This window comes from Apodemus sylvaticus, chromosome 7 (genome assembly GCF_947179515.1).
Source record: "Apodemus sylvaticus chromosome 7, mApoSyl1.1, whole genome shotgun sequence".
NCBI classification, from domain to species: domain Eukaryota; kingdom Metazoa; phylum Chordata; class Mammalia; order Rodentia; family Muridae; genus Apodemus; species Apodemus sylvaticus.
In genome coordinates this window covers 113,743,903-113,764,619 of record NC_067478.1, presented here as the reverse complement: position 1 = coordinate 113,764,619, position 20,717 = coordinate 113,743,903, and the positions used below count along the sequence as shown (strand labels likewise).

Below are 20,717 nucleotides of genomic sequence, written 5' to 3'. Positions count from 1 at the left end.
ATTAACCTTGGAATCAAGGGAAGCTTCTCTTCTGTATGAATATGCTGAAAGGGGGCTACTCACTCATCTCTGAAAGATTCTCTGTATTCATAAAATGAATTACCAATAATGAGCTCTTGGTTATATGATGAAAACAGATCACAGTTGGGAAAATTAAACATTACACATTTATTTCTCACTAATGCACCAGATACATGGCACAGAGATAAAGGTTAAAGACCTGTTTTCATCAAACAATTCTTAACTTGCAGTAACTTTCTCCTACCAACGTTTACAAAGATGTCCTTAGGGTCATGAGCATTTTGCTCTGACATGACAAAGAAACTGAAAACCACTACCTGCTATTTTTCAGGCTGCTGAGTCTAGTACTACTCACCACTTGTGTTCCGAGTCTCCCAGCAGAGTGCATTTAATTTCTGATGGCCACAAGCAAAGGCTGAAAGTTGCAACCTATTTCCAGAGATAAGAAAATAGTCTCTCAGCACATGTAATTACTCTGCTACCCAGTATTATTTCTTTGTACACATTTTGTGATGTATGCCAATGATCGGTTTCTTTTGTTTGCTTTTTTTCTTAATTTTTTAACTTATGCACTTTACATCCCACTCACCACCCTCTTCCAGGTCACCTCCTCCCACAATCCTTCCCCCATCACGTCATCCTATTCTCCTATGAGTGGGTGGGAGACCCTTGGGTATACCTCCCCAAACTCTGGCACTTCAAGTCTCTGCACAGCTAGGCACTTCTTCTCCCACTGAGGCCAGACAAGGCATCCCAGCGTAGAACAACATATCCAGAGTACAGGCAACAGCTTTTGGGATAGCCACTGCTCCAGGTTTTTGGGACCCACATGAAGACCAAGCTACTCATCTGCTGCATATGAGTGGAGAGGCCTAGGTCCAGCCTGTGTATATTCTCTGGTTGATGGTTCAGACTCTGAGGACCCCAAGGGTCCAGGTTAGTTGCCTCTGTTGGTCTTCATGTGGAGTTCCTATCCCCTTCAGGCCCCAGAATCATTCCTCTTATTTTTCCATAAGCATCCTCAAGCTCCATCCACTCTTGGACTGTGGGTGTCTGTTTCTGTCTGAGTCAGTTGCTCAGTGGAGCCTCTCAGAGGACGACTTGCTCCTGTCTGCAAGTGTAAGAGTAACATCAATAGTGTTAGGGATTGGTGCTTGCCACATAGCACAGCACCTGGACCACCTCTCCATACTAATGAGGCATCTCAATAACCTTAGCCTTCAGCCAATGACCTTCCCTTCCTGGATATTCTCACACCCTTCCCCAACATTGCATAATCCCTCGTTCACCCAGAATAAAGCCTCTGTGTTCACATCCACCCCCAATAAAGCAATAAAAACAAGCTAAGATCATCTCAGAGAGCTTCTTCATTAATGATCACCTCAGGGAAGGTCTTCACCTAAAAAGAGCCTTAACACTAAAACTCCTGAAGAAGACCTCTCTCTTCTTCCACTCCTCTGTCACTAGCTCCAAACCAGACTAAGTTCCTTCCTCTCTTGTAAGTGCTAAAGGGTTTCTCACACTGAATACATACACAGGCTTTTTTCTAGTTATGTGTCCTCTGATGAACTATAAGGTCTAATTCACTGGTAAAGGTTTTCTTACTTTCAAGGCATTTATAAGATTTTCTCACTGAGTTTGTTGCTTGGTGTTTAGTGAGTATACACTTCTTACTAAAAGTTGCCTTCCCTATCTTAGTCATGAAATCTGACTGAACAGAAACTTGCTCACACACATTATGCTTACATGAAGTCAATCCCATTTGAAGTCTCTTAGATGGAGTAACTTTTTTCAATAGTTTTCCCTCCTTTGTATCTTTCCCTTCTCTAATATATTCAAAACCCTGCTGTGAAGTTGGAATCTTGAAATGCTGACCCAACCAATAAGGATATCCAATGGGTTTCCCTGCTACAAAACAGCCATTATATTGCTCTCCAGCACACAATCCATGAGGATCCAAAGAGAGATGTGTATTCATATATACATCCAACTCCTCACACTTCACTCCAGAACAGTTTCTATTACTTACAACAAGACTTGAAATATTCATGGAGTATAAATAAAAAGTGTTTTCTAATCCCTCTGCTCCCTCAGTTGCTTTATTGTGGCCATTGGAGGTAACTTGCTACAAATGTCTCTCTTGATTCTTCTGGTTAGTCTCAATTATGGCATCAACATTGTAGAAGTCTAAAAATACAAACAAACAAAGAAACAAACTAACAAATAAAATAACTTTCTATGAATAATTTTTAAGAGCTTCTAATGGGACTCTCATGTTTATGAAAAAACAATTTCTAGCCTACTAACACATACTGTTATTAAAATCATAGTATTAGCTTATAAACTTTAGTTTACTCCTTTAATTTAACATACTGAAATACACTGATAAGTTTCCTAGTATTACGGTATTAGTAAAGTATTGCTTCATTTTATTTTCATGAAAAAGTATTTTGTTAAAATATCTACCAATTGATAGATATAGTTTCCACTCAGAGAATGGTTACATTTTTTTACAAGGTTCGAGTCACATGTATACTTTAATATATGATAGTGATGACCTTTTCTTTCTGCCATTCTCTTTATTCTGGTCTAAAAGGCAATAATTTCTAGGACATCCTCTTTGCAGAGTATGAGCAAACTCTGATAGGCTACTTCCTAGTTTGAAGCTTCCATTATGGCCATGAATTTGCATCTTGTACACTTAGAGTTATTACAAATGACAACAGACTGTGCGTATTTCAAACCTGAAATTTCTTCCTTTCTACTTCCACCCAAAACATTCCAGTTTGAGGGCTCAGTTGAACAACATGTCCTGTTCTTTTCAGAACCAAAATAAATACAAGTAAACTACTATTTACCACTCTGAAAAAACATGTATTCTGTACATCTCTAAAATATGTTGCTACTTGTGATAATGATAAGACCTAATATTTGCCTCCAAAGTGGTGATGCAAGTACCAGCTTCTAGTAATTCATCAATTCTCAAAAATGTGGGCATGTTTCAGAGACTTGACTTCTCTTAGTTTTATAAAAAGTGGCTTCTACAATTCCTCATTATATTTGTTGCTTTAGAATGAGAGAAGAAAAATTAAATGAGTACTACATTTAAATTATAGCCCTCATCCAAAAAAAAAAAAGAAGAAGAAGAAGAAGAAGAAGAAGAAGAAGAAGAAGAAGAAGAAGAAGAAGAAGAAGAAGAAGAAGAAGAAGAAGAAGCTTGAGTTCTTCAACTTGAAAACTTATCTCTTGGAGCTGGAGAGATGGCTCACTAGTTAAGAGCACTGACTGCTTTTCTGAAAGTCCTGAGTGCAAATCCCAGAAACCACATGGTGGCTCACAACCACCTGTAATCAGATCCAATGTCCTCTTCTAGGCTGTCTGAAGACAGCTACAGTGTACTTGCATATAATAAATAAAAAAATTTTGTTGACGTCTGTCTTGTGACCTCTTATGGTTGATTTTGGAGAAGGTACCATGAGGTGCTGAGAAAAGGGTATATCTTTTGCCTTAGTATGAAATGTTCTCTCTCTCTCTCTCTCTCTCTCTCTCTATATATATATATATATATATATATATATATATATATATATATATAAATTAAATCTAATTGGTCCAAAGCTTAAATTAGTTTCACTGTGTCCCTGTTTAGTTTCTGTTTTCCTGATCGGTCCATTGAGGAGAGTGGAGTGTTAAAGTCACCCACAATTATTGTGTTAGGTGCAATGTGTGCTTTGAGCTTTAGTAAAGATTCTTTTATAAATGAGGGTGCCCTTGCATTTGGAGCATAGGTGTTCAGGGTTGAGAGTTCTTCTTGATCTAGCATTGTAGGGGAGTACCAGGACAGAGAAAAGGAGGGAGGTGATTGGAGAATAGGTGAAGATAAGAGGGCTTATGGGACATATGGGGAGTAGGGAACCGGGAAAGAGGAAAGCATTTGGAATGTAAACAAAGAATTTAGGGAAAAAAAGCCTAGCACTTGGGAGGCAGAAGCAGGTGAATTTCTGAGTTGGAGGTCAGCCTGATCTACAGAATGAGTTCTCCAACAGCCAGGGCTACACAGAGAAACTCTGCCTTGAAAAACCAAAAATAAATAAATAAATAAATAAACAAATAAATAAAATAAAAATAAAAATAGAAAGAAAGAAAAGAAAAAGAAAAGCCCATCTTACTTCTCCTTGTAACAAAAAAGCTCTTGATTTCTTTCTCAAATAAAAACACCCCTTCCTATGGGTTCTTCTTATGACTTCTTACACCATAGCTCACAGCCTAACTTCTAAATCTGTTTCTGTATTATCTCATCAAATTCTTAATTGAAATACTCTATAATGTTAAACACCATCTGTTACTTCTTATACTCTGGTTCAATATTACATATACTTGTTTGTGACTCCTCAGTATAAATAAACTTATTTGTCTTTGTTGAAATTAATTCCATGAAGTAAGGATATTACTTTTACATTTTTTTCTTTCCAAGACAGGGTTTCACTGCATAGCCCTGGCTGTCCTGGAACTCACTCTGTAGACCAGGCTGGCCTTGAACTCAGAAATCTGCCTGCCTCTGCCTCCCAAGTACTTGGATTAAAGCTGTGTGCTACCACCGCCTGTCTACTTTTACATTTTTATTTATATAAAATATATATAAGAACCAGCACTTGAAATCTGCGTCATTAGAATGTGCTAAAACAAAATCAATCACATGAAATATGTCTAAAAACCAAATCCCCATGAGCCTGGAGTGCAAGAGGCAACTGAAACTATGAAAAAGAAGTACCAAGAAAAACATCAAATTACAGAAGTCAAAGGTTAGATGGGGGCTGGGGGAGGGTCTAAACTATTTCATCAAATTGAAATACAGGAACATATGCAAGAGAACTGTCCATGCAGACTACATGACAAACACGTTTGAGCCCTCGGATATGGAACTGGGGGATAAACTGATGATATGGCCAACTTTTGTTATACAAGGTCTCCCATCCACATGGACCAACAACCAACCTGGCAGAGTCTTGTTTGCAGGTTCTTCTGCTGTCCATGGCTCCTCTTCCTCTTCCAATTTGAAGATCAACTCAGGTTTAGGGATGCATTGCACTGTTAATAGGAAATAATATAGGACTTGGAAACATTTTGCTAATAAGGTTCTTTGAAGAAAGACAAATCCAGGTTTTTATGATCTAGGCAACAAAAATACAAACGTGGGCCTTTCACTAGAGAGCAGTGAATAATCATACAGGGGCTAGAACCTTAGCCCTCAACCTTACAAGTGCCCATATATTTACTGCAGGGAAGGTGCTTGCTCCTGAGACTTACCCAGTGACAGCAGGCTACTATATGTCTCCAGCATCACATTCCTGTATAGCATCTTCTGAGCATTGTTGAGATTTTGCCACTCCTCTCAGGTGAACTTCACAGTGACATCCTCAAGTGACACCATTTCCTGTAACAGCACATTTCCCTTCAATCAATTTATTCTAAGCTTGTAAAAAGAAATCTGTAGACAAGCTTCTCTTAAGGGGTAGAAGGCTCTCATGTGTATTTTACATTATAATATACCTTTGTTTATGTAGTATAAAAAGTAAACAAAAAACATGATGCAATTAATTAATTAATGTGCAACCTGATAATATTAAAATTAAAGCCTTCACTGTTGGTGTAAGAGAACCCAGACTACTCAGGTAACCAGGCCTTAATCAGATAGGACTGCATGTCAACATAAACATACCCTCGCCTCGTTCTATGTCCTAGGAGTTTGAGGCAGCCTGACTAATGTCATGTTGTATGGGTTGTGCAATAATAATTCCCATTCTCTTGTGTATATGAATTATCTTTAATATAAATAACATCTGTGAATTAATCCAGTAGCTGTATTACTTTACTTCATACTATTTCTCAATAATCACCTAGAAAAATCAGTATTTCTTTAAATCTGCACCTTAATAGCTCATGTCCCACTATTCTCTATTCTGTCCAGCCATTGGGTGATCATCATTTATTTTTGGGAAGAGAATAAACGGTAAGAATTGTTTATAGAAACTTGATACGGGACATTCTTAGTATAAGCATTTTTGTGCTGTGTCATGACTGAAACAAGATACGAGGGCAGAGAAATCTGCATTTGAATTGCACAAGGGTAAACTTTACACAGTGTACAGAAACATTATGTCTATATTTCCGTTTTGTCTAATAAAAGACTCTTATAATAAACAACACACAGCAGGAAGAATTATGAAATAATTATAAAAATATTAGATAAGAGTTACATTGAAAATGTCTCATCTATTTGCATTTGGAAACTCATAAAGTATGTTATTTCATACCTGACAAAGACTTAAATAGCCCAAAATTTATCAGCTGAGGCTGAAAAGGAGTTGGCTCTGACAGAGAAGAAACTCTAGAATACACATCTAGATTGTTACCCACAGATCACCTGCATCCTGGATATCATCCCTTCTACTCATTCTCTCACAGGAATTCTTACACAGGGAGAAGATTTTAATCTTAGGATAGATATTTTTAGTACACAAACAGAGTAAAAACTTAAAAAACTATACAGAAAAGGTTTCTAAATAGATTCTAAAGGGAAAATTGTAACTTTGTCAACTCTCTGAAATGGATTCACCAGAATTGCAGCACCTTTACCAAGGTTGAGATTGCCTCACTATGGGCAGAAGAGGAACTTTGGCAAAGAGCCCGCAGTGGTTTTTAGAAGAAATTAACAACAAATACCCCAAAAGCAAGTGGCTTCAATTTGTAAAAAGAACTAATTGGATTTTGCCTTGTATAATAACAAGAATTCTAATTTCTGGAGCACTTACATTTTACACTGATGCAAATAATTCAGGAAAGACAGTATATAAGTCAGAAGATATAAATAAGGTGGTTAAAAGTCCTTAGGAATCAGGATAAAATCAGAATCATATGAAATACTTATAAAATATTAAGATTTTCAAAAATCTTTTTAATATAGTAACTAACTCTAAAGATGCAGAAGGTGTTGTTTTCCATATAGAAATTGCTGAACTTACTCAGGATGATTCCAAATTGATTTCTCAGTTTATTCGACAAGTGGGCTGATTCTGCCATTATGTGTGTATTAGAAATAATATCATGTGGAGAAAGAGGAACAGTCCTCCATTGCTGCTGGGATTGCAAGCTTGTACAACCACTCTGGAAATCAGTCTGGTGGTTCCTCAGAAAACTTGGCATGACACTTCTGGAGGACCCTGTTATACCACTCCTGGCCATATACCCAGAGGATTCCCTGGCATGCAATAAGGATACATGCTCCACTATGTTCACAGCAGCCTTATTTATAATAGCAGGAAGATGGAAAGGACCCAGATGCCCCTCAATGGAGGAATGAATACAGAAAATGTGGTATATTTACACAATGGAATACTACTCGGCAATTAAAAACAACGAATTCATGAAATTCATTAGGCAAATGGTTAGAACTGGAAAATATCATCCAAAGTGAGGTAACCCATTCACAAAAGAACACACATGGAATGCAGTCACTGAGAAGTGGATATTAGCCCAAAAGCTCTGAATAACCAAGATGCAATTCACATATCAAATCATTCCCAAAAAGAAGGAAGGAGAAGGCCCTGGTCCTGGAAAGGCTTGATGCAGCAATATAGAGAATTACCAGGACAGAGAACTGGGAGGGGGTTGTTTGGGAAATGGGCAGAGGGAAGAGGGCTTATCTGAATTATGGGGGGTGGGGGAACCGGGAAAGGGGAAATCATTTGAATTACAGGTAAACAAAGAATATAGAAAATAAAAAAATAAAAAAATTAAGAAGTTATGCCAATTATGGTATACCTATACAAATTAAAACTGACAATGCTCCAGAGTATGTCACTAGTAAAATTTTTAAAAATTTACATATCAATATATAAAAAATATTACAGGTATACCAACAATCCTACAGAACAAATAGTTATTGAAAGGTCCAACTGTACTTTAAAAGAAATGCTTAGTAAACAGAAAGGACTATCAAAGAACCCAAAGATAGATTACAAAATTCTTTATTAACTTAAAATTACTTAAATGCTAATAATTAAAAACAATGGCCACTTAAGACACTGGATTATATTAAAAAACTGAATTATATCAGCCTGTTTATTTCAAAGATATATTAACCTCAAAATAGAGAGCATGAAATGTGTTACTCTGGGGAAGAAACTTTGTATATGTTCATACAGGAGAAGAAAAATTATAGATTCCATTCAAACTGATAAAAAAAAATCAGATTTGATAAAGGAAGACCCCATGAAGATCTTGACTCCAGATAGGAAAAAGGAAATAAAAAAAAAAAAAGAATCGGTAACATGATTTCCTCATCCCTCTACACGGATCAGCCCTGACATTGGCATGACATAAAAATGTCTCTAACAAGAACTTCAGCTAGACATAGCCAATGGATCTTATTGGCTACAGAGTCTGCAAGATTCATCATTCAATCCTTTTATATGGCAAGAATGAAGATTTAAATTGCAGTTTGGTTATATGGTCAAACTAGCTCATAAAGAATGACAGTTGTCTTTCACCTGCTCAAACAAGAAGCAAAAAATCATCTTTAACTGGTCTTTGTGTGCTGCACATTCCATACATTATATTAATATAGAAATATATATGACCTCTAAAAGCTTTACATTCACAAAAAAACAAACAAACAAACAAACAAACAAAAAAAAAACCACGAATACACTCCTGGCAAGATTCACCCTCAAGGATTCTGAGATGCTGAGACTTGCTATTCCACTTCCCTCCCTGATCCTACCTCAACTACATCGAAGCTGGTTTCTCTAAAGTCTTACTTCTGGGACAACTTCAGAACAGCTATCTCGCTTGGTCCAGCCTTTCAGAGGGTTCCAATTGGGACTTCTTTTTTTGTTTGTTTGTTTGTTTGTTTGTTTGTTTGTTTGTTTTTTTCTCTTTTTTATTTACATTTTTTATTCGATATAATTTATTTACATTTCAAATGATTTCCCCTTTTCTACCCCCCCTCCCCGAAAGTCCTGTAAGCCCCCTTCTCTTCCCCTGTCCTCCCTCCCACCCCTTCCCAGTTCCCCGTTCTGGTTTTGCCAAATACTGTTTCACTGAGACTTTCCAGAACCAGGGACCACTCCTGCTTTCTTCTTGTATCTCATTTGATGTGTGGATTATGTTTTGGGTATTCCAGTTTTCTAGGTTAATAACCACTTATTAGTGAGTGCATACCATGATTCACCTTTTGAGTCTGGGTTACCTCACTTAGTATGATGTTCTCTAGCTCCATCCATTTGCCTAAGAATTTCATGAATTCATTGTTTCTAATGGCTGAATAGTACTCCATTGTGTAGATATACCACATTTTTTGCATCCACTCTTCTGTTGAGGGATACCTGGGTTCTTTCCAGCATCTGGCAATTATAAATAGGGCTGCTATGAACATAGTAGAGCATGTATCCTTATTACATGGTGGGGAATCCTCTGGGTATATGCCCAGGAGTGGTATAGCAGGATCTTCTGGAAGTGAGGTGCCCAGTTTTCGGAGGAACCGCCAGACTGCTTTCCAGAGTGGTTGTACCAATTTGCAACCCCACCAGCAGTGAAGGAGTGTTCCTCTTTCTCCACACCCTCTCCAACACCTGCTGTCTCCTGAATTTTTAATCTTAGCCATTCTGACTGGTGTAAGATGAAATCTTAGGGTTGTTTTGATTTGCATTTCCCTAATGACTAATGAAGTTGAGCATATTTTAAGATGCTTCTCCGCCATCCGAAGTTCTTCAGGTGAGAATTCTTTGTTTAACTCTGTACCCCATTTTTTAATAGGGTTGTTCGGTTTTCTGGAGTCTAACTTCTTGAGTTCTTTATATATATTGGATATTAGCCCTCTATCTGATGTAGGATTGGTGAAGATCTTTTCAATTGGGACTTCTTTTAAGCCTGCACTTTCTCAGCATATGAGACTGGACAACAAATGCTACAGGTAGCTTTCTTAGGACTAACCACTTTTTAAATTATCTTGGGCCCCCAAAACAAATTCTATATGTAAAATCACCTGGAAGCAACTATAAGCGAACTTCACCTCATTCCCAAGAAGTGGGGTAAAGGAATTTTCATCACTCAATAGATGTCAGATGTTTGTTGTCTTTTAAAGGGGGATGGTTATAAATAATTATGGTCTTGAACAGGGAGGAGACAAAATAGGAGGGTTAGATTCAGGGATTTATTTTTCCTTTCCTTTTCACTTTCTTTCTTTCTGGGATAAGGGAAAGGGTGTTGAAAAAGGTGGGGGAAAGAGAAGTATTATAAGAAGTTAGATATAGCCAGGAAGTTGTGGCAAATGCCTTTAATCATAGCACTTGGGATGCAGAAGCAGTCAGATTTCTGAGTTCTCAGCCAGCCTGGTCTATGGAGTGAGTTCCAGGACAGACAATTTTCCCAGGCTCTCTGTTTGGGATTTCTGGGTCATGCTAGTGAAAATTCCCAGTTTTGTAGTCCGGTCCCAAATTTATGGTCTTTCTCCACCCCAACTCCTCCCCAAAATGGATGCTAAGGAGGTAACAAGATTCTTCATTACTGAGAGCTGGAATGTAGGCTCACATTGGAGGCTTCCCAGGCCTGACAATCCACAGACACAGCCCTCACCCCCAAGTCACCATCTTGGACTCTCTCCTCCTTGGCAGAGCTTCTTTCTGTAACAGCTCTTTTGGAAAGTTGGAATCACAGATCCAAACATTCCTAGCACAGTCTTCGGATAAAGGGACCATTAAAGCCCTCTCCAGGCCAACTGTTCCCACTGGGAATGATGAATATCATAGTCACCTTCCTTCCCCAGAGCTGCTATGGTCTGCCTGCCTCCTCCAAGACCCACTTATGTTTCTGTTTCCACTGAGGTAGGGGGCATGGGTTCAGCTTCTGGAGATTCCACAACCACTCTCGTCTTCTTGGTTTTCCCACCCGCCTTGAGAAACCTTGCAGGAAACTTGCAGCTCAGGTGAAGGCATCAGCACAGACCCAGGAAGCGACTTTCTAAGTAGTAGTTGCCAAGAGAGAACAGGGCAGACAAGCCCATCAGCCAAATGTCAGAGCTGTTTACCTGAACCTGTGTGGGCGTGCCTTGTATGTTAAGGACTACATTACCCAGGAGCCTCTGGGAAACTATGGTAAGAAAAAAAGGACATTTTCACCCAGGTCCACTATCAGGAATTATCAGGAATAGTGGACTTCATGGTTCAGAAGAGGTGCCTATCTACTAACCACAATGCAAAATTCCATTACCTTTCTCTCATGTGAACCCCCAAGTGTCCCAAAGTAGTATAGAACCTGAGAAGGAGCTCCAGTGTGTTCATCCTACAATCTCACCAAATATCTGTCACGGTGGGAGACATAGAGCCAGAGAAAATCTGTGTGATATCTGTTGTAGGGTAGTCACCAGAGAAGACTGCTCAGACACGGGTTTAAGCCAAGAAAAAGCCTTATTTGCCAGACTGCAACTACCCTTGGTGTTCAGGATCTCAGAGAAGCCCCACAAAATCCATGTCCTGGATTGATAAACTTCAGATAAGAACAATTAGCTAGAAGGCAGAACTACAGAAGCCAAAAGTTAAGTTTACTACATTTAGATACTTTCCCATGACAGATTAGCCTTTTGTTATAGGTTTGACAGATGGTGCTGTCTACATGCTGAGTTTTACAGCCTGAATAGTATTTCTGTCCAGGAGTCAGTTATGCTGAGATCTCAGAACATACTAAGGACTGGCGCCCCCTTCTGGCTGTAGGGCAGTGCAGGAAGCTGAATGCTTCATGTTTCCCAAAGCCTATGAACCATTTGCATCACTAGTGTATCTTCAAATTGAGCATTCTGGTTACAGCACACAGTGATTTTCAAGTTCATTTTGAAATAGAACTGAAAGGTCAATGCACCAATGAAAGGGTCTTAAAAAGAGAGAATGGGGGTTAAAGTAGTGTGGCACTGTGGTGTGGGGGAAGGGGCGCCCAGGTGGGCCCCTGTCCAAGCACCTCTTCCCCCTGAGGGACCACACGCACACAGGCATGGTATAGAATGGAGTTTATTCAGGGCAGAGGTAGGGAGTTAGAGGCCAGCCATGACTACGTGGAGAGAGGGAGGAGGGGAGGAGAGCCCAAGGGGCAGAGAGGTAAGAGTGGGATGAAAGAGAGCTAAGACAGAGAGAGGGGAGGAGGGGCAAGTAGCCCCTTTTATAGTGGGCCAGGTCTATGGGGCAGGGCATACTGGCTGTTGCCAGGTAAATGTAGGGTGGAGCTTAGACAGAATACTACCAAGAACCAACCATTTTGGATCTCCATTGTAATTGGACGAAGCCACAAGAAACTATGTGGATTGACAAGAGACAAAAGTTATGTTGCATGTTGCCAATAATGTTTAGAAATAACTGGAATTTGAAATGAAAACAAATTACTTACTAAAATTGAAATAATTTTTTTAAATGGTCAATTGAATAAAAAAATTCAAACTGAATGTGGTGGCACATGCCTTTAATCCCAGCACTCCAGAGGCAGAAACAGGCATTTGAAGCCAGTCTGGTCAACAGAGTGAATGCCAGGACAGCCAGAACTAAACAGAAAAACCCCTGTCTCAAAAGGGGAGGGGCAGTAGGGAGGAGGTGGGAGACATACTCAGGAGTCAAACAAAATCTAAACATATTAAAACAGTCCATGCCCAGAGTTGATGATACATTACACATTATTAAGATGAAATTTTGACTATAAACTAAATATTCACTATAATCTAAATGGAAATGTTTCTGTTTGTAGAGTGAAAGACCTAAGGGCCTCACACTTACAGGGGATCTGCTTGTCTTCAACCTCTCAAGTGCTGGGATTAAAGGTGTGCACCACCAGGCCTAGCTCTTAATAACTTACTCCTAACAAAGTAATGAAGTGTCATTTTGAGGACTGTCTTATAAAGAAACTGTACCTGTAGCCTCTATTTGTGCATTCTTTCTTCCTCTTCGTTTATCATTTGGCCTGAAGGGAACCAAATGCCATTTGCGGGTTGGGCTGTAGAAGGAAACATGGGAATAATCTTGGAAACCAGGATACAGCTCAAGTGGAACTTGAGATGACTGTAGGCCTGAATATGATGTTAATAAAATGGTAATTAAGTTTTATTTTTAACTGTTTGCTTGAGACAGGGTCTCTCTACATAGCCCTGGCTATCCTAAAACTCACTGGTTTTACCGCCACGGAGATTTGCCAACCTCTTCTTCCTGAGTGTTGGATTAAAGGTGTGTACCACCAAGCATGCTCTGGAGGTAACTGAACTGTAAGTTAAAGAAGCTCTTGAGTAAATTGCATACAAAAATAATAATTTGAATTTTGTATAATCTTTAATCATACTAAGTGAGACAACCAAGTCTCAAAAGATCAGTCATGGTATACACTCACTGATAAGTAGATATTAGCCTAGAAATGTGGAATACCCAAGACATAATCCACACATCAAATGATGTCCAAGAGAAACGGAGGAGTGGCCCCTAGTTCTGGAAGGATTCAGTGCAGCAGTATAGGGGAATACCAGAACAGGGTAGTGGGAAGGGGTGGATGGGGGAATAGGTGGAGGGAAGAGGGTTTGTGGGACTTTTAGGGAGTGGAGAGGCAAAAAAAGGGGAATCATTTGAAATGTAAATAAAAAATAAATTGAATAAATGAAAAAAAGAAAAAAATGAAATGTCCTGCATTACTAAACCAATTCATACCAAACTTTTAAGTAAAGGAAGAGTCAATGTCCCAGAGAGCTTGCTAGCATTAACAGATGGTATGAATAATTCTCAGTAATATGTTCCTCCTTAATTATGCCGATAGCTGTAACAACATCTGAGTGAAATAGAGGCTGATCACCACTTAAATGGGTAGCAAAGATGCTTTTTTCCTACTCTGAATTCAGACTGATTCCCAGGAGAAGAGGAAACCTTCCACCAAGGAAGTCCCCTGAGCTGTGTGTGCTTCACTGTGTTTCCACCCTGACGGTCTCACTGGAGGAGGTGTCTGCCTTTCAAAGGTCAGCGGGTTACACTCTGAAGTATTGAAGCATTGTCAATTACACATATGTTAAACGATTAGTAACTGAGGAAAGAGAGCGGCTTAGTGGTTTAGAACACCGGCTTCCCTCACCAAAGACCTGGGGCTCAGTTGCCATAATGCACATGGCACAACCAACCATCCTCAACTCCAGTCCCAGGGACCCAAGGTCATCTTCTGACATCTGCAGGCACAACGCTCATATTGTACACAAATATGCATATGCTCAAAACAATGACCCACATTAATCTAATGAGATGAACATATCTGAAGTTTTAAAGCAAAGCCACACAGTAGTAATACATGCCTTTAATCCCAGCACTTGGAAAACAGGGGTAGGCTGATCTCTGAATATAAAGCTTACCTGGTCTATAGAACAAATTCTAGGATACTCTGGATACACAGAGAAACCCAGTCTCAAAAAAATTAAATAATTAAAAAAAGATAAAGAAATTTGTTTTTAGGTAAAAGAAGAAAAGGTTGGATATATTGAAATGACTTCAGAAAAGATATCGGGAATAAAAAACTTTTTTGAAACTGAACATGAACAAGGAATATATGAAAAACTGAAATGTTCAGTTGTGGCGTGCGAGGGACCAGTCTCTGCATGGGAGGGGGCTCTGAGGGAAGGGGTGTGTCTGGGAGCATCAAAAAGAACAACACGAAGTTAAATTGTGGAACCAAGCTGGCTTCCTAAGTTCTACTGAGTTGGGTTTCCAGACTGTTTTCTCTCTCTCTCTCTCTCTCTCTCTCTCTCTCTCTCTCTCTCTCTCTCTCTCTCTCTCTCTCTCTCCCCCTCTCTCTCTGACAGCATTTTTGCTATTCTAAAATCCCTCTGGTTGAGACAGCTCTCTCTGCTACTAAAAGTCTAAAACCTATGTAGATAACTCATGACTTTTCTGGCTCTGGTCAGAAAAGCTGCTATAAAAATTATTGGAGCCGGACAGTGGTGGTGCTTCCCTTTAATCCCAGCACTTGGGAGGCAGAGGCAGGTGGATTTCTGAGTTTGAGGCCTGGTCTACAGAGTGAGTTCCAGGACAACCAGGGCTATACAGAAAAACCCTGTCTCAAAAACAAAACAAAAAGTTATTGGATCTTCTGACCAAGTCAGAAATTCTGTTAAGAAAAAATTCTTGAAGAACTCTGTTACTCTCCAAAGATTTCCAGATAGCTCTGACCTTGCTAGAGAAAAATTCTGAAGAACTGCTATCTCTTTTTGCTATCTCAACTCTTGCAGACCACAAACCCACTTTTTATTTGCATATCAATTTGCTTATTTATTTCATGTTCCCTTTGATTATTTTATAAATCAGCAGCCCTTGACCCCAGCCCTTTGATTCTTAGGAGACAGAAAGCACACGTTTTTTTCTTAACATTGCAAAAGAATTCAGAGATTTGTCTGCCTATGTTAAGCACAGGTGATAGGCTAGTTGGGAAATTATCATTTCTACCACACCTGGGCCTAACCTTACTCTGTCCTAGGCTGACCTTGAACTCAGGAAGCTGGCTGCATTTGTATCTGCCTGCCTTATATCTTTCTGACAAGCTGGCTCATAAATGCAGCTGCCTTTTTCCCTTTAGATTAGTGAAGCCCTTTGTAATTTATATTACATCCTTATAGTTTACATAGTTTACAAATTATATATATCTCATATATTTAGAGTTATTTTCCACAGCCTTAAGGACATTTCCTGATGATCCCAGTGTTTACTATTTTGCTGAGACATTAGCCACACCTTAACCTCCTGGACTTGTGCTAGCTATCTGATTATTATGGAATCATTAACATTAACAGAGGACATTCCTCAGAGGAATATAAAATATGTTCATTATTACACAAACAAGTCTTCTGTCCACAGAAGCTATCAACACTCATGAAGGCTCACACAGGGGCCCTGTCCCAGCGGCAGGAGCCTATGCCTGCAGTGTCAGTACTGGAGAGGGTAAGGGAGACTGTAGCCATGAAGTCAGCCTGGTGTCCAAAACAAGATCCTGAGAAAGAAGAAAAGGAAAGGAAAGGAGGGAGGAAAGTAGAGAGGGAAGGAAGGAGAGAGAAAACCCTAAAAGAACTCTAAATTCAAAAGCCTACATCGGCAGACTTAGAATGTTAATAAAAGCATTCACCAACCCAACGTGAAAAGATCCACAAAATATCCATTTATGTATAGGTTGTACTTTAAACACACATTATCTCTTGATTTTCTTCTCTAACCAACTTTTGATTGACTGACACTGAAAGGTAGTTTTGTATAGCCGTTCCTATTATATATATATATATATATATATATATATATATATATATATATATAGAGAGAGAGAGAGAGAGAGAGAGAGATAGATATAGAGATAGATATAGAAATAGAGATAGAGATAGAGATAGAGATAAAGATTAAAATATGCATGGAATGTGACTATGTCCAGATTCAAAAACTCATTTGGGTCCATGTGACCCAAAAGTTTGACTTTCACTAAGTGCCATACTGTAGCATCTGGCACTATCATGTGGAAATATTTGAAATATTTGGAATTTATTATGGGGAAGGCACATACCTGAAGTTCATAATACAGCAAGTACTGTCTCAAGTTTGCCAAGCTTGGGTGCCCTTACCCACCATGCCATGGGTCCTGTATGAACCTTTGACACCTAAAAGTATATTATTCTCTTTTTGCTACTGCTGAGAAATTGATTTCATGCATGTTAGTCAAGCACTCTACCACAGAGCCTCATCCCCCAGCTGCACTGCTGCAGTATTGCTGACCTCATTAAAATATTCCTACAGTCTATTCTCTGGGAGCCTCACCAGAGGGCACTCTATAACCATTTTAGATAAATCTAAATCTCTTTCACTGTAAGACTGAGTACTGATCTTCATGTCAACTTAGTAAGGAGGCTTCTACCTCATTTTTTAACATAGTTTTTTTTAACTATTTCTAACCAATTGTGACTATAAAGAGTCCAAAGGAAACTAAGTGATATGGATATATATATATATATATATATATATATATATATACACATAAATATAATGTAAGTGAGATAGATAGATAGATAGATAGATAGATAGATAGATAGATATCCTTTGGACTCTATGAGACACTGTAAATTACTAACCAAAATATATGTATTCAGACATCATTTGATCAAATTATTAGGCATCTCCTCCCTCTAGTCAAACCTTGAAGAAAACAAGTGTAAGTTCCTGGTCTCAAAAGGCCTAAGTTCCACTAAGGGAAACAAAAAAACCTCAATATCTAGATGATGAGAGTGGTGAGTGGGGACTGCAGGATTAGAACTGCAATTTTAAGTAAGGTGGTCAAAGAAACACACACTGAGGAGGTAATGGTTAGGTCAGAACATAAAGGAGGTGAAGTGAGCTAGGAGGATGGGTAAAGAAAGAGCAATCCACACCAGGAAAGCACATGGCAGTCACACATTCTAATCATAAACTAGCCTCACTCAGAGGAAGGGTCTGGGGCGGGCACATGGATCTCCCTGGGAGGGGGAGATAGAATGCATATTATGGATGAACTAGCACAGGTGGGAACAGGAGCAGGGTGGTCAGTGGGGAGGGGTAACAGAGATGGGGTAGAGGAAGAGGATTCAGGGAGAGACAGAATGGTGGGGCATTTTAGGAATGATATGGAAACCTGGTAAAGCGAACTTCCTAAAATATATGAAGGTAAACCTAAAGAGGTCTCCTAATAATAAGGGAGATGGTGTCCTAGCTGGGAATCTCTCGTCATGCAACAAGGCTCCCAGTACTGGGACTAGGTTGCATGCATTTGAGTTGTTGGCCAAGGGAGTCCCACAGAAATCTCCAAACAATCCAGGTTGATGCTAAGACAAAAAGGCTCTCTGCATTAACAGTGGGCTGTCATTGCTGAGGAAAACAACCATGTAACCACTAAACATGGAGAAGTCAAACTGGGGCCTACATGGAGCCTTCGTCCATATGTTCTAGTTTCTTTGGTATGGAAGGTATACTCTGTAGGCTACCAAAAAAGAATGTAAACATCAACGCAGCAACAAAAACCTATGACCTACAATCTGTCCTGCCTGCAAAATGTGCTAGGGTGATGGTGGCACAGAACTGGTGGGAGTAGACAGCCAATGTCTGATTTGGCTTAAAGCCTACTCCAAGGGAAGGAACCCATACCCAATATGGCTTAGGGAACCAAGAATTAGAAGCAATATAGCCAGATACTTAGGGTAAAACCAAACACTACTACTCTAAAAAAATAAAATATCAATAAAAAGATTCTGAATGATAGCCTGCTTTGCCTATAGAAAGGTGCCTTATTCATTTATCACCAGAGAAGCTTCCTCTGGCAGCAGATGGGAACAGATGCAGAGATCCACAGGCAGGCATTACAGGGAGAGAGAGGCCAAAAGGGAGGTCTCTATCAATCCCCCCCTCCCAGATCTCATCGAACTCACAGAAGAGGAAGCAGAAAGAGTGTTAGTGTCAGAGGGAATGGAGGACACCAGGAGAACAAGGCCCTCTGAATCAACTAAGCAAGGAGCTCATCAACATTGCAGCAGCAAGCACAGGGTCGACAGAGGTCTGCACCAGGTCTTCTGCACACATATTACAGCTTTCAGCCTAGTATTTCTATGAAACTCCTGAGTGTGAGAACAAGTGGGTCTCTGACTCTTGGCCTACTCTTGGGACTTCCTCTTGTTGGGTTGCGGTGTCTAAAGTCAATATGATAGCTTTTGCTTTATCTTATTATACCTTATTTTGTCATATTTGGCTGTTATCACTTAGAAACCTGCTTTTTTGTCTAATGAGATACAAAAAGGAAGGGGAGCAGAAGGGGGAGGAGGACAGAAACTGGAGGGAGGGGTAGAGGGAGGAAAATATAATCAGGATATAGTGTATGAAAAAGAAACTGTTTCCAATGAATGTGAAAATGAAAAAAATAAATAAAACAGCCTCACTTACCAGCAGAATAAAAACAACTAACTTATGAGCAAATTTGGAGCATATATATCAAGCAGCCTGTGGCATAAACTCTAAACAGAGGTGTCATGATTAATTAGCATTGATTGTCATTTTGATGCACCTGGGAAGAGAGATGCTGAACTGAGGAAGGGCCTCAATCAAACTGCCCTGTGTGCCTGCCTGTGGGCATTTTCTCTGAGCCAATTAATGTAAGAGGGTCTAGTCCACAGTGAGGAGCTCTATTCCTGGTCAGATGGGCCTGGGCAATATGAGGAAAATACATGAATGTAACCCTGGACACAAGCCAGCAAGCAGCAGTCCTCTGAGGTCTCTGCTTCAGTTCCAGTTTCCTGGTTTCTGTCTGCCTTAAGTTCCTACCTTCTCTGCCTTTAGTTGGACTGAAACTTGTGAGAAAATTAATACTTTTCCTCCTCTGATTTGCTTTTAGCCATAATGTTTATCCAACGACAAAAACCAAACTAGAAAAAGCCTAAGTGAGAAATGTAATACTCCTCCCTTGAGAGAATCAGCCCTTCCCACCCTGTTTTCTCTCTGGCACTTACACTCCTGGGCCTTGTGAGACAGCTACAGGACCTGGGAGCAACCTTGTACAATGTGTAGCCTCAGGATGAGAATCATGGACACCTTTACAAACTGCTGCAAATAGAATCAGGCTAGATCTGACTCCTCAGAGTCCTGGGCTTGCATTCACACTGCTTAGGTAGTTGTTACAACCTGAAGTTGTCAAAGAGAAGAGAAGAAATTAGTGGGTTCAAGAAGAAACTTAGGTCCAGTTTACACAGGTAACAAATAGTTCAGGCTAGCCATTATGATCCCTGCTATCCACAGGAGAATATCCAAATCTCTGAACCCATCCATTCCCTGCTTAGGACTATCATTAGCTAGTCTGAACTGGTTGACTCATTTCAACTATTAACTCCATCCTCTGAGCAAAAAAGCATACATCCTACCTTTGGCATCATCAGAAAATGGCAAATGTGGGATGCCTACTGTTAAGTGACATGACTTTTCCTGAGGATACACAATACATGTCTATTTATCCCAGAGAGGGAGCCCATGACATACTAAAGTACAGGTCACATCTAAGTTCAACTTGATGAATCAATGAGTCTTATTGAGGATTACATACAGGAATATGAGTGAGAGGTTAGTAACAGGAAAAGAAATGACTCAAAAACCACCCCGGCTGGATGACAGTTTCCAAGAGCTAGGAACCTGGAGTTGACTGTGCAGCCTGCAGGCAGCTCGACAAGATCCAGAGTGTCCCTTCCAGATGACTCATTTGGTCTAAACGTCTTCCAGGCAACTCTGAGGTTTTCTGCTTCTTCCAGACAGCTGGTCTGCTTTCAATCTTCTTTCAGCTTGGCGTATCTGAGATTTACTCTCAGTAGTTTTTATTGTTTACTTTGGGAGGAAGGGTGTCTGGTGAATATGATATGTTTCAGGGACTTCCTGAAACTATTTTGAGTTATTTACACATTTGTCTTACAGAGCTTCCCTTGCAGATGAAATGTTTAAATTTATGGAGAAACTCCTAGAACACACCTAACACACACATACACACACACACACACACACAATATACAACTTTCTCATGCTGAATTTGGCGAGAGAATCTATATTTTAAAAAAACTTTCTACAGATGGGAAAGGCTAAAAACAAAAAAATATAAAAGGAGAA

The 20,717-nt window shown here is 39.6% G+C and overlaps 1 protein-coding gene and 2 long non-coding RNA genes across 3 annotated transcripts in view; all 3 read right to left on the bottom strand.

Annotated features, from left to right (window-relative positions):
• LOC127689395 (uncharacterized) overlaps positions 1-5,078 on the bottom strand; it is a 107,208-nt gene extending 102,130 nt beyond the window's left edge. Inside the window, exon 1 of the long non-coding RNA XR_007978904.1 lies at positions 5,017-5,078. This is a non-coding gene — a long non-coding RNA (uncharacterized LOC127689395). The remainder of the gene's footprint in view (positions 1-5,016) is intronic.
• The window catches only part of LOC127689394 (uncharacterized), a 126,157-nt gene extending 120,759 nt beyond the window's left edge, over positions 1-5,398 (bottom strand). Inside the window, exon 1 of the long non-coding RNA XR_007978903.1 lies at positions 5,329-5,398. This is a non-coding gene — a long non-coding RNA (uncharacterized LOC127689394). The remainder of the gene's footprint in view (positions 1-5,328) is intronic.
• LOC127689387 (uncharacterized) overlaps positions 1-20,717 on the bottom strand; it is a 488,686-nt gene that overhangs the window by 201,234 nt on the left and 266,735 nt on the right. The window lies entirely within an intron of this gene.